This window comes from Mastigoproctus giganteus, chromosome 6, assembly GCF_048544385.1.
Source record: "Mastigoproctus giganteus isolate SK-2022 chromosome 6, ASM4854438v1, whole genome shotgun sequence".
NCBI lineage: Eukaryota > Metazoa > Arthropoda > Arachnida > Uropygi > Thelyphonidae > Mastigoproctus > Mastigoproctus giganteus.
The window spans coordinates 80316021-80330016 of NC_143580.1; the positions used below are offsets into that span (position 1 = coordinate 80316021).

At 37.7% G+C, this 13996-nt stretch overlaps 1 protein-coding gene across 1 annotated transcript in view; it reads left to right on the forward strand.

Moving 5' to 3' along the window:
- Window positions 1-1200: 1200 nt before the first annotated feature.
- The window catches only part of LOC150084433 (uncharacterized), a 242229-nt gene continuing 229433 nt past the window's right edge, over window positions 1201-13996 (forward strand). Inside the window, exon 1 of the mRNA XM_090376229.1 lies at window positions 1201-1274. The gene's annotated coding sequence lies outside the window, so the exon portion shown is untranslated. The remainder of the gene's footprint in view (window positions 1275-13996) is intronic.

Here is a 13996-nt window from a genome sequence, read left to right on the forward strand (position 1 = left end):
AAAGGAACTAAGTTTATGATGCAGCAGCATATTGTAAATTGCGAATATTGTATTCCCTACCGATCTCCATGTATGATAAAGGAAATCCTCAGGAATTAACAGAAATAAAATCTTACATACCTCCGTTTGCCTGAGATTCGTTCCTACAGAAATGAGGGAGAACATGGTACAATCTTTGTGACAAAACTACCATATCATCAGATTCGCCACTGCCTGGATGCCTGAAGAGTCACCGAGGTCAGACAGCTAGTATTTCATGGTTATCAGTGAGTACAGAGTACCCCATTCAAAAATTTCCCGGCGGGGGGCATAAATTGTATTTTCGCTATTGTTTAAGGTTTTGAAAAAGAATATAGAAGAGTGATGTCATTTTATCTTACAGAGGAAATAACCATTTGCAAGAAAGAAACAAATAGGGAGAAGGCAGAAAGTCTGATCATATATAATTGGGAATTCAAGTCTGTGTGATTATAGGGAGTTTTTTTTTTTTTTTTTGAAATTTGTTTTGCTTTAAATTTCAAAACGGAGTAAATAAATTTTAGTCATTAGGTAAACGTAGCTTTATCTAAATATCTGTAGGGAACATTTAGATGAAATATGAGCAATGCCAGATTTATTGCTGTTTTATGTCTATGAAATCAGAGTAACAGCAACCTTCCAGTGTAATGGCGGCGCTTCAGCATTTAACTTTGGCCATTTTTTCGGGGGGGGGGGGTGGAGCTATAGCGTTGTACTACTCTTATTTCTCAATGGATGTGAAGTACTGTATTGTATAGCACTTAAAAACTGATTCGGTTGAGGGCGCTTTAAAGTCCAGCACCATATCGAGAAATATTTTAAGGAGAGAGAGATCGCTTTAAGCATGTTGTCAGTTTTTGAGAGTTGGACTGCTTTTTGAAATCTAGATGCTCTTGAACGTTCAGTGGCATGTTTAGTTTTTTTTCCCCGTTTTTATTTTTATAGGTAATTTATTTTTGATGTGTGCTTGTTTTTTACATTGTAGTAAAGTTGAACCGAAAGCGGGGGAAAAAAAGATTGTACATTTAATTTCTGGCATTTGTTGAGTAATCTGGTTTTTAATATTTAATATGATAACGTTATGCGTTTTATTTATTAATTTTTTTCCTTTTATATTTTATAATTTTCTGTTAGCATGTGTGAGCAGAACAGCCATTTTATGTTTCGGTTTCGCTTGTGAAGTGTCAGTCGTGCTATTTAGTCCTGCCCTGAGCGTAGTGTATGCTTGTTTAGTGGAGAATTATATAGTTTTATTTGTAGGTTATATATTCCAGTAATAAGTTAATAAACGTAATAGAGAAATGAATAATGGGTACTATTAAATGAAATTGATATTTGTTTTCCAGTTACTAAACTTGTGATGCTTAATTGTGTATCCATCCACATGGTTAGGTTTACGCAAAGGTAATTTCATGATTCCTTCCAATCTTCCAATTCAAAGAAGGATTAAAAAAAATGTTTTAAGTCGACCCGCTGAAAAGGGTACCTATATAGAAGACGTTAACCGAGATAGGGGTTGCGGCAAAAGATGACAGTACCCTAAATCTTGTGTAAAATGATTTCTTGCTATAGAAAGATATCACAGAACCTTCGCTATTCTGTTTATATTGACGAATATAGTTTATATCCAAATATTTTACAGCCATGTCAAGAGTCACTGTAGCAGATAGTAGATTTGTAATGTTGGAGAAACTAGCTTGTACTTAAAACTAATGCTAACATTTTTAATTGTCAATTTCTAGATAAAGTAATTTAAGGAGGGAAAGATTTTCATCTGTGTTGAAGGGCGATTAATGATTTCATATATTGCATAACAAAATTAACAACTAACTGAAAAAAGGCTTATTTGTTATTTAAATATTTTAACCCAAAGTTCTAAGAAAAACACAAAAAAAAAAAAAAAGACCAACTTCAGTGTACCGACATGCAGTCTTGGAAACTACCGAAACATTTGCCTAGTCAAATGTATGATAATATATAATCACAGCTTATTTGAAAGTGTAAGTATACTGGTGTTCAAAGAAAGTGCATCACCTAGAAATTTCGCATTTCTAAACCTTTTTCGAAATGGTATGTTACATTAATGACTAGCGTCACAAATAGAAATATAAACGAAAGATATTTATTAATAGTTAAGGCATAGCTAAGTAATATTTGAAAAGTGCTCTCAAAATGTTCCAGAATGAGCATTTGCAACCTTTATACAACAGTTTTGGTAAACATGACAATTATGGCTGAAATATTATCAGAGGCTCTCAATTTGCTTCAGTTTATCATTTTTATTGGAAAACAAAATGAAAAGTTTACCAGGTGCAAATTAATATTTAGTTTGTGGTTCCAAACATGAATTATGGCTTCCAGAAGTTCACGAAGGGTCTATGGTTTCTTTCTGGCAACTGTAGATTCCACACGATGCCAACAGTTCTCTATAGGATTCGGGTCCGGGCTGTTTCCCGGCCAGCTAAGAGTTGTAATGGGCCGTTCTTACAACCATTTTTTTCACCTGTAACAAATGTAAACACATTGCTGTCGAACCTCTAATGCAGAAATGAAGCTAAAGTAACTACTGTGCCTACTTACACTTTTCGTCCGATGACAAGGAGCAGAGTTGTCCTGAAAGATGCAGTTACTTGGCAGGTTGAAATGTTCTCTGATGGTTGGCAGCAATTTGCATTCCAATATAGCCAGGTATCCACTGGCATTTATGGAACCTTTTATAAACTGCAGGTGACCTACTCCACGATATGAAATGCACCCCCATATCATTTGGCTGGTATGAAATTTCATTGTAGACACCATACAGTCTGGATAGTATTCTTTTCCATGTCTAGGGCGAATCGTTTGTCTCCTATCAGAGGCATGCAGGTTGAATTTCTTCTCATCCGAGAAAATAACTGACTTCCACTGCCTCGGAGGTCCATTTGACACACTCCTTATACCAAATTAATCAGTCCTTTTTAATTTTTTGTGTGAGGAGCGTCTTCTTCTTAGGACAATGGGCTACAAGTCCATTTTTGAAGAGGCATCTTCTGACTGTTACTGCACTTGCTACCACTCCTGTATGTTCTTCCCATTCTCTTTTCAGCTCAGACAAAGAAGCTTTATGGTTTTTAGGGCATAACCACTTCAAAACGCTGTCCTGTTTTGGCGTAGAGACTCATTTGCATCTGGTTCCTTTTTTCCTATCAGCAGAACCAGTATTCTTGAGTTTGGAAAGAAATCTACTCACTATCGACTGATTACAAGACACTCCATAAGCAATATGACTGGAAAAACAACCTTCCTCACGTAGAGGAACAATAACATTCTTTCTTCGTGGCGTCAACTGCATGTAGCTCGCCATCCTGACACAAGCAAGGAATGGCTGCAACTCTTGCAGAGCGTGCTTATATAGCTGAAAGTAACAGCAAATGCAATATTACATCATCACCTAAGTGTGTCAAGGTTATCTGATGCAATCTGTAAGAAATATTGCTGTATGCTTACGTTATTCGGATCACAATTACAACTTTAAGGGGTGATGCACTTTCTTTGAACACCATGAACAGCGAATATTGTGTTGCCTTTATATACTGTTGTTCCGTAGTGTGTTTTTTCTTTTTTTTTTTTTTTTTTTAAATTCTGCATGTAAATTTCTAAAAATCGTGATAAATTTCCATCTTACGCTTACCATTGAATTGCATTTATCTGAGTCCAGTGTAATGGATTTATCATTACACATTACATGTAATGGACTTAACGTTACAAATCCTGAACAGACTACTCTAACACTGTCTTGATCTGTTCATTTAACACTTGCCACTGTAGATTGTAATTGCTGATACCCTGATGATATCTGGAATTATATTGCTCATTTGTGGATGCATTTGATGGAGAGACTTAGAGAAGCTTTAGCAGTTATGCTTGACTTTAAGGGGTTATGTTTGATATAATCCTAAACATAAGCCTCATAAGTTCAGACCTTCTATGCACTTTCAGAATGTCAACATTCTGCTTTGTAGGTTGGTTGCTGGTTTCCTCTAACTGCATCAAGAAAAAATATCTTTTTGTAAAGTGTATAACTCAGAAATGACAACAGCCATTTCTGAGTTTTACACTTTTTTTTTTTTTTAAATTAATTAATTATTATTATTTTTTATTATTTTTTTTTTTGCACATTTATACAAGGGTTGCCTTGTGTGAACTGTGCCTTTTCTAGATTTGGGTTTTTTGCATTTGTCCTAATAACTTTTTGTTTGGGGTTTCATTAAAAAAAAAAAAAAAAAAAGTCATAACTTATATGCCCAAAACATTCTTTGGTGAATGTTTCATTTGAGAAGCTCCTAATGCTCTTTAATTTTTTATGAAAATTTTGATTTATTCATACACATTTTTATTAAAATGTTTTAAAGTTAATTTAAATTGACCTTGGCAAATTGTGGTTCATTTAGCCTATGATACTTTAGCATTAGCAGAGGCATATGATGCAAGAAAGCAAGCTTATATAGCATCAGTCAAAAAAAAAAAAAAAACTTCCCATCCATTAGCTCAAAATGTTTGTCCACTTCTTTCATGAATTTAAGGTAACTACTTCCACAACAACAGATGGAAGTTTGTGCCAGAAGTCAACTATCTGCTGGCTAAAGGAAAATTTCTGCAAATCTATTTTACAACTGTCTTTCTTAAATTTGAGTTTGTCCCCTCAGGTTAGTAATCTGAGGAAGTATCCCATCAGCATTGAGCCTGCTCAAACAATTGAAGGCCTTATACACCCCAGTCAGATCACCTTGCAGCTGTCTAGCTGTAGTTTGCAGAACTTAAGCTTTTTTTGGTGAGAGCACTGCTTTGTTCCCCTCAGCAGTCCTGCTGCCCTTCTCTGTATTTGTTCTAGCAATTGTACATCCTATATAAAATGAGGCTTCCAGACCTGTACACTGTACCCAAGGTGTGGCCTGACTGTTGCCTTATACAAAGGGATAATCGCCTCCTTATCCCTTCCAGCAAAATTCCTGTTAATCATCGACAAGATCCCATGAGCTGCTCTGGCAACCTGTCTGCACTGCTCAGAAAACTTCATATCTGACTGCACAATTACCCCCAGGTCTCTTTTCATTCTGTATTCCCTGGATTGTTGTACCACACAGTAGATACATTTCTCTGAGGTTACTGCTACTTTACATTTGTTAATGTTAAATTTCATTTGCCATTTCTCAGCCCATATGTCCAACTTTTCTAGATTCTGTTGCAGTAGCATACTGTCGTTACTGTAATTAACAACTCTGTCGACTTTTGTATCATCAGCAAACTTTGACATTAAGCCTGATATACCTTCATCAATATCATTGATAAATGCACAAAACAACAGTGAACCCAACACCAAACCCTGGGGGACTCCACTAATAACATTAGTCCATGAAGAATAGTGTCCATTGATTTCCACTCTGTCTTCTCCCACTCAACCATCCTTTTATCCATTGTAGCAACTTGCCCTTAATGCCATACTCAGATTTGTACAGTAGTGTTCCAGGTGCAAAGTATCAAAAGCTTTCTTGAAATCCAAGCTTATGCAGCATCAGCCAAAAAAATCCTTCCCATTTCAACCCTCCATTCGTTCCAAATACCTATCCAGCTCAGCCTTAAATTTATTTAGGCTATCAATTTTCACAACAAAAGGTCTGTTCCACCAATCAACCACCTGCTGGCTAAAGGCAAACTTCTGCATATCCATTCTACAAATGTCTTTCCTCAGTTTGAATCTATGCCTCCTTAGGTTCTTAATCTGAGCAAGAGGAAGAATCCCATCAGCCTTCAGCTTGCTCAACCCATTCAAGGGCATATAATACTTCAATCAGATCATCTCGCAGGTGCTTACTCTCCAGGTGCTGCAATTTGCAGAACTTAAGCCTTTCTTGGTAAGAGCATCCCTTTGTTCCGCTAACCAATCGTGTTGCCCTTCTTTGTACTTGTTCTAGCAACTCTACATCCTTCCTAAAATGAGGCCTCGAGACCTGTTCACAGTACTCTAGGTGTGGCCTGACATTGCCTTGTACAGTGGGATAATCGCCTCCCTGTCACTGCTAGCAAAATTCCTATATATCATTGGCAAGACTCCATTGGAGTAGCATACTGTCTTTACTGTCATTAACAACCCTGCCAACCTTTGTATCACCTGTGGACTTAGACATTAATCCTGATATACCTTCATCAATATCATTGATGAATACATAAAACAATGGGCCCAGCAGTGAACCTTGGGGAACTCTACTAATAACATCTAATAACATTTGTCCACGAAGAGCAGTGGCCATTGATTACCACTCTCTGTTGTCTCCCACTCAACCATCCCTTTTTCCATTGTAACAACTTACCTTTAATGCCATACCTCTCCAATTTGTACAGCAGTCTTCCATGTGCAACAGTATCAAAAGCTTTCCTGAAATAGTAACTGTGGCATGTGATGCAAGAAAGCAAGCATATGAGTTTATTTAGCATCAGCCAAAAAAAAAAAAAAAAAAAATTTCACACAACCATTCCCTCTAAATGCTTATCCAGTTCCTCAAATTTATTTAACCTATCAACTTCCACAACATTTTTAATTCCAGCAATTAACCATCCACTGGCTAAAGGCAAATTTCCACATATCTATTCCACAGCTGTCTTTCCTCAATTTGAATTTATGCCCTCTTAGGTTCGTAATCTGAACAAGTGGAAGAATCCCATCAGAAACCCAAGTATATGATATCAGAATTATTTTTGACATTCAGTTTCTTTGTGACCACATCATAGTATCCAATCAAATTATTATTTTTATTATTATTATTAGCCATATGGTGCAAGGAAGCCTGAGGCTTATGCTGCACAGTCAAAAAAAAAAAAAAAAATTTCTGAACTACCCCAAGAGACAGAGAGAGAAATAAGGGAATCACCAAGGAATGATGATATCCAGCTCAGGACCCTGGGTGTGCCAATCCCATACTCACCAGATGTGAGCCCTTGGGGTTAATTGGTCAGACAAGACCTCCCTTTAACAAACCCATGTTGTGTCTTAACTATTACTGCAGTCTTGTCTATATGATCCTGCAATGCTTCTCTATGAAAATTATATGACTATGATATGAAAATAATTTTCTTGTATCTAGTTCCTTTGTGACCACTTCACTCTCCAATTAAATTGGTCAGACAAAACTTCCCCTTAACAAATCCATGACTATGTCTGAATTATTACTGCAGTCTTGTGTAGATGATCCGGTAATGTTTCTTTAACCAGTGACTATTTCCCCCAGAACAAAAGTTGAACTAACAGGTCTGTAATTACTTGTCACCCTTTGATCTCCCTTTGTGAATTTGGGATATTTGCACATCTCCAGTCTGTGAGGACCTCCCCCTGAGTCCAAGGATGCTCTCAATTATGGCTAAGGGTTTGCTTACCTCCTTTAATATAACTGGATAGATCCCATCTACCCCTGGTGCCTTTCTTATGTTTAACTTTAATTTCTCCTCCACTTTGGTCCCAGTTATTACAGAATCATTTAACTCCCTGTTAGTGTTTAATAAGTTTCTGTCCTTCACTTCCCTGCAGAATTCCTCATGTGTGAATGTAGATGCAAAATACTCATTCAGTTTGTCAGCTACCTGAGCAGGATGAATAACAGTCGAACCATTGATATCAAGTGGACCAATCTGATTCTCACCTTCCTTCTAGAGTTTATATAAGTAAAGTAGACTTTAGTTTTTTTTTTTCCATCCTTTGCCAAAGATTTCTCGTAATCTGGCTTCATTTGCCTAAGCTCTTTTGTGACTTGATTACAGACTAGCTTATATCTACCATAGGCTTGTGTGGTGCCTGATAATTTATATGCCTTTTTCTTCTGTGCCACTAGTCTCACTAGTTTATCTGACATCCATTTGGGTCTAAACCTTGAACAGTATTTCTTAGTTGATATGAGAAGCCTAGTAGCTTCCAAGATTCCTGAAATGCTTCCAATTTTCTGTTGGTAACAACATCAACATCAGTTGGTCACTCTGTATAGAATTTATAAAAAAACCTTGAGACCACTGTAATCACCTTTGCCAAAGCAAAAACCTTTCCCTCTACACCTGATGGTAGCTGTATCTTTACATTCTGTTTTATTTACTAGCAATTTACTAGCATCCAGTTAGTCCACAAAAGCTAGTGTGCGAGTGACCGACACAAGTTCTAATCAATATCTTGGAAGTTAAAATCCCCCATTATAAGACATTCTGATTTACTGGACCACTGTTTTGTCAATGATACACAGGAATCTTGCTATCAGGGATAGGAATGTCATTGTCCTATTGTATAAGGCAATGGTCAGGCCACATTTTGAGTACTACATATAGGTCTGGAAGCCTCATTTTAGGAAGGATGTAGAGATGCCGGTACAGAGTTGGGCACTGAGATTGGTGTGGAGAACAAAGGCATCCCCTTACCTTTGAGCCATTTGCAGCCTGATTAGCTGCAGACATTTGTTACAATTTGCTGTTTGTAAATTCTGCCAAACTTATGTATGCAAAAAAATTTATTTGAGTAATCTTATTTCAACTATCTACTCCCTTTTGTAATTTAGAGCTCAGCAGTCAATAGTCATGATTGGTTTCTATTCATTCTATATCTTCTTGGACTAACGTAATTAGTGGAGTCCCCCAGGGTTGAGTATTGGGGACCATTGTTATTTTCTCTATCAGTGATATTGATGAAGGCATATCAGATTTCATGTTCAAGTTTGCAGATGATACAAAGGTTGGCAGGATGGTTGACAATATGATGGTATGCTACTGTAGCAGGATTTAGAAAAGTTAGTCAGTGCTTAGAAATTGCAACTGTAGTTTAACATCAATAAATGCGAAGTGCTGCATATGGCTAGCAGTAACACTAGAGTAATGTACAAACTGTGTGCTACTCCACTCAGGCTGGTGGAGAGTGGGCGGGACCTGGAATATGTAGTTCTCTGAGCTGTGCATACAGGCTGTCAGCTCATGAATTTTATGTCAATGATACACAGAATCTTGCTAGCAGGAATAACTTACGAATTACGTTAAGAATTAATTAACAAGTACAGGTCACTGTTGAAAAAACTCATGAATTAGGTTTGAATTTGAAAGTGTCTGCAATTCTGCCCAGACAGGATAGGAAGGAGTATATGATGAGAGCCTTGTTGATCAATTCGGCCCTGGAAAGATTGTGCAAGGCTCAAGGAGTAGAATTTTTTTCAGCCTGGACTGTACTTGTTAACAGGAGAGACTGCTTCTACAGGGATGGGATACCCTTAAATAGAAAGGGTGCAAGAATATTTGCTGATGCTATCGAGGCAGTGTTAGGTGGGTCGGAAAACTGCTATCTTGGGGGATACGAGGACTAATAGATTAACAGTAGCCACTGGCAGAGGTGAAAGTGATTCTTGCACTGCTTCTATTGGAATGAGCAGCAGCGTGGAAAACAAGTTGCAGGGTATTTCAGAGACTGCTGGAAGTCATTGTGGTACAAGTAAACACATGGGTTGTGTTAGGGTAGCTAAGAATAGGAACAGGTGCATGTACACCAATGCTAGGAGTTTCGTAAATAAATTTGATGAATTTGAGGTATTGCTCAGAACATCAAAGGCAGATATCGTTGGGATATCAGAGAAGTGGTATCTCACATATATATGAGGAATGCAGAACTGGAATTTGTGGAGTACAATGTGTACAGGAAGGATAGACAAGATAGGAAGGGAGAAGGGGTTATACTATTAGTCAAGAAACACAAAATCCAAGGAAGTGAAGCCAGTCAACATCTCTGGACAGTGCAGTGTCGAGTCAGTTTGGTGTGACATAAGCATTGGGAGATGAAAATTGAAAGTAGGAGTGTGTTATAGGCTTAATGATTCTGATGAGTATAATAAGGAACTGTACAGGGAAATAGTGGGCTAGTAAATCAGTCTTATAATGGGGGATTTTAATTTCCTGGATATTGACTGGAATTTGTGGGTTGGTCACTCACACACTAGCAAGGTGTTTGTGGATTTATTGGATGATTGTTTTCTACATCAGCATGTTTGGGAGGCAACTAGAGGGAGTAATACTCTTGATCTGACTATTAGTAGTGATTCTTCGTGCATTAAGAATCTGCAGATAAAGGAACCACTAGGTGGCAGTGATCAGTGTGCTGAAGTGGGATTTACTCAGAGGCAACTACCATCAGGGTAAAGGGAAGGGTTTTTGCTTTCGTAAAGGTGACTACGGTGGTCTGAGACAGTATTTAAATTCTATGTGGTAGGTCCAACTGATGATGTTACCAACAGCAAATTCAAAATGGGAAGCATTCAAAGAATTTATCTTGGAAGCTACTAGGCTTTACATACCAACTAAGAAATATTGTTCAAGGTTTAGGCTTAAATGGATGTCAGATGAACTAATGAGACACATGTGGCAGAGATGAAAAATGCATGGGATATATATAAATTAATGGGTGATATGGAAGCCTATGATAGATAATAAGCTGGTCTGTAACCAATTCACAAAGGAGATTAGGCAGGGAAAGGCAGATTATGAGAAATCCTTGGCAAAGGATGCAAAGAAAAACAACAGTTCTTTACCTATGTAAACTCTAGAAGGAAAGGGATGAATCAGATTGGTCCACTGGATATTGATAGTTCAACTTTTGATGATCCTGCTCAGGTGGCTAACAAACTAAATGAGTATTTTGCATCTACATTCACCCATGAGGAGTTATTCGGGGAGGGAAATGTCAGAGGTGAGTTAAACTCTGGCAGTGAGCTGGATGATTTTGTAATAACTGAGAGGAAAGTAAGGAGAAATTGTTGAAGATAAACATAAAAAAGGCACCCGGGGTGGAAGGGATCTATCCAGTTATATTAAAGGAGGCAGCAAAGGAAGTAAGTAAACCCTTAGCCATAATTATGAGAGCTGCTTTGGACTCAGGGGAGGTACCCATGGACTGGAGATGTGCAAATGTAACCCCAATTCACAAAGGAGGGTCGAAGAGCAACACAAGTAATTATAGACCTGTTAGTTTAACTTCTGTTCCAGGAAAATTAATGGAGGCACTGGTTAAAGAAGCACTGCAGGATCATCTATAAAAGACCTCAGTTATAGCTCGGACACAGCATGGTTTTGTTAAGGGAAAGTCTTGCCTGACCAGTTTTATTGGATACTATGATGTGGTCACAAAGGAACTAGATGCAGGGAATAACTTTATCATATATTTGGATCTTAGAAAAGCTTTTGATGTTGTTGCACCTGGAAGACTGCTGCACAAATTGGAGCAGTGTGGCATTGGCGACAAATTGCTGATATGGATAAAGGGATGGTTGAGTGGGAGAAGACAGTGGTAATCAATGTACACTGCTCATCGTGGACTAATGTTATTAGTGGAGTCCCTCAGGTTTCAGTATTGGGTCCATTGTTGTTTTCTGTATTTATAAATGATATTGATGATGATATATCAAGCTTAATGTCCAAGTTTGCAGACGATACGAAGGTTGGCAGGGTTGTTAAAGACACTAATGACAGTACGCTGCTGCAACAGGATCTAGAAAAGTTGAGCAGATGGGCTGAGATGTGGCATATGAATTTTAACATTGATAAATGTAAAGTACTACATATGGGAAGCAGCAACCCCAGAGTGTCCTATCAACTCTGTGGTACTACACTGACAGTGGTAGAGAACAAAAAGGACCTAGGGGTAATTGTGCAGGCAGATATGAAGTTTTCTGAGCAGTGCAGATGGTCTGCAAGAATAGCACATAGTGTCTTGTCAATGATATACAGGAATTTTTCTAGCAGGGATAAGGAGGTGATTATCCCTTTATATAAGGCAATGGTCAGGCCACACCTTGAGTACTGTATACAGGTCTGGAGGCCTCATTGTAAGAAGGATGTAGGGATATTGGAATGAGTACAGAGAAGGGCAACAAGATTAGTGAATAGAACAAAGGGTTGCTCTTATGAAGAAAGTTAAATTTTGCAAATCAGTGTCTGGAGGCTAGTTACCTGTGAGGTGATCTGATTGAGGTGTATAAAGCCTTGAATGGTTTGAGCATGTTTAATGCTGATGGGATTCTTCCTCTTGTGCAGAATAATCATTTGAGAGGGCATAAATTCAAATTGAGGAAAGACAGATGTAGGATAGATGTGTGGAAGTTTGCCTTTAGCCAGCAGGTGGTTGGTTGGTGGAAGAGACTTCCATCCTTTGTTGTGGAAGTTGATAGCCGAAATAAATTTAAGGCTGAGCTGGACAGGTATAAGGCAGTGGTCAGGCCACATCTTGAGTACTGCATACAGGTCTGAAGGCCTCATTTTAGAAAGGATGTAAGGCTGCTGGATCATGTAGAGAGAAAGGCAGAGAGATAGGTGTGGAGAACAAAGGGGTTCTCTTGCCATGGAACACTTCAGTTCGATAAATTGGAGCATCAGGCGAATTGGCACCTGCAATGTGATCTGATTGAGGTGTTTAAGGCTTTGAATGGATTGGACAAGCTTAATGCTGATGAGATTCTTCCTCTTGCTTAGACTATGCACACGAGTGGGCATAAATTCAATTTGGGGAAGGGCAATTGTGGAATAGATGTGCAGAAGCTCGTCTTCATTCAGTGAGTGATTATTGCTATGTTGGAACAAACTTCCATCTGTTGTGGAATTTGATAGCTTAAATAAATTCATGGAAGAACCAGACCATCTGATGGAGGGAATGGATAGGTGAAATGGGAAATTCCCCCCCCCCCCATTTTGGCTGATGTATAAGCTTCCTTTTTCTTTCTTGCATCATCTTCCACTACTAATGATAATTAGTTATGAGAATAGCCAATGTTTTTCACACTGTCTTTTAGATAATGTTTTTAGAACAATGTTTGTTACTAATACATACCAATGTTCTGTTTCTTTGAGTAACAGATCCAAATCTCTTAACTTATTTCATTCATTCAATTTGGGTACAAAACACTTCGTAAACAAAATCATCATGAGAATTTGTTTTTAGTTTAGATATATGAAGTATCGTATTTATCAGTTCATAAGACACTCCCCCCCTCCTATAAATACAGCAGACTCTCAATTTACTGAGATTGGATTAACCGGGACACTTCAAAACTCCAAATTTGGAGAAAAAAAAAAAAAAAAAACAACCAGCAATCATAAAATTCAAGTAATAGGTATAAACAGATGTTTTGCAGTGTCATAAATAACTGACAAGAAGTGGCATTATAAGTCGTCATTGAAAGATGAATGTACCTATTATCTTGCAACCCCTGCTGTCTTCATCTCTTCCGTTCAAAAAAACCCAAATGTTTAGTTTGTTTTAGTGTGCCGTGTCTGTTGTGTTCATTTCACTGCAAAAGGACAAATTGTTTCATTATTTATGTCTGGGATTGTTTAGAAATTGCAAAAATGATGGGCAAATGCAAGAGTTGCTTTCAATTAAACAAAAACATGAAATTATTCAAAAGTTTGAAAACAGTGCATCCGTTAAATCTCTGATGAACCATTATAATGGTGGTGACCAAACCATATGCGACATTGTAAAAAATAAAGGGAGGCTATTAGATTTAAAATCGACACCATAAAAAATAAATGCATGTCCAATACACGAGTAGTGTGTGGCAAGTTTTTTTTCATTTTTTATCTATCGCCATACTTTATGTAGGTTGCTGAACATTTTTCGATACAGTAAGTCCCTGACTTACATAGCTTCGGACTTACATTACATTATTTCTATTTATTTTTTTATGACTGAAGATTTCATTGAAGGGGACACGCATTTCACTGTAATAGCTTAAAAACCCACAGAATTCCAGCTATCGGCAATATCGCAAATGCAATAAGATAGAGTTTACTACCCATTTATAATGAATTGCACTAATAGAAAAGCCCAGTAACATGGAAAGTGCAAACTGTTTTTATTGTTTTATGGCAGTGACCTCAGGAAATGTGCTTTAGTAAAAATGTGAGCTCATGTGGGGTGACAAGTCTCTTTCTGCGTTAA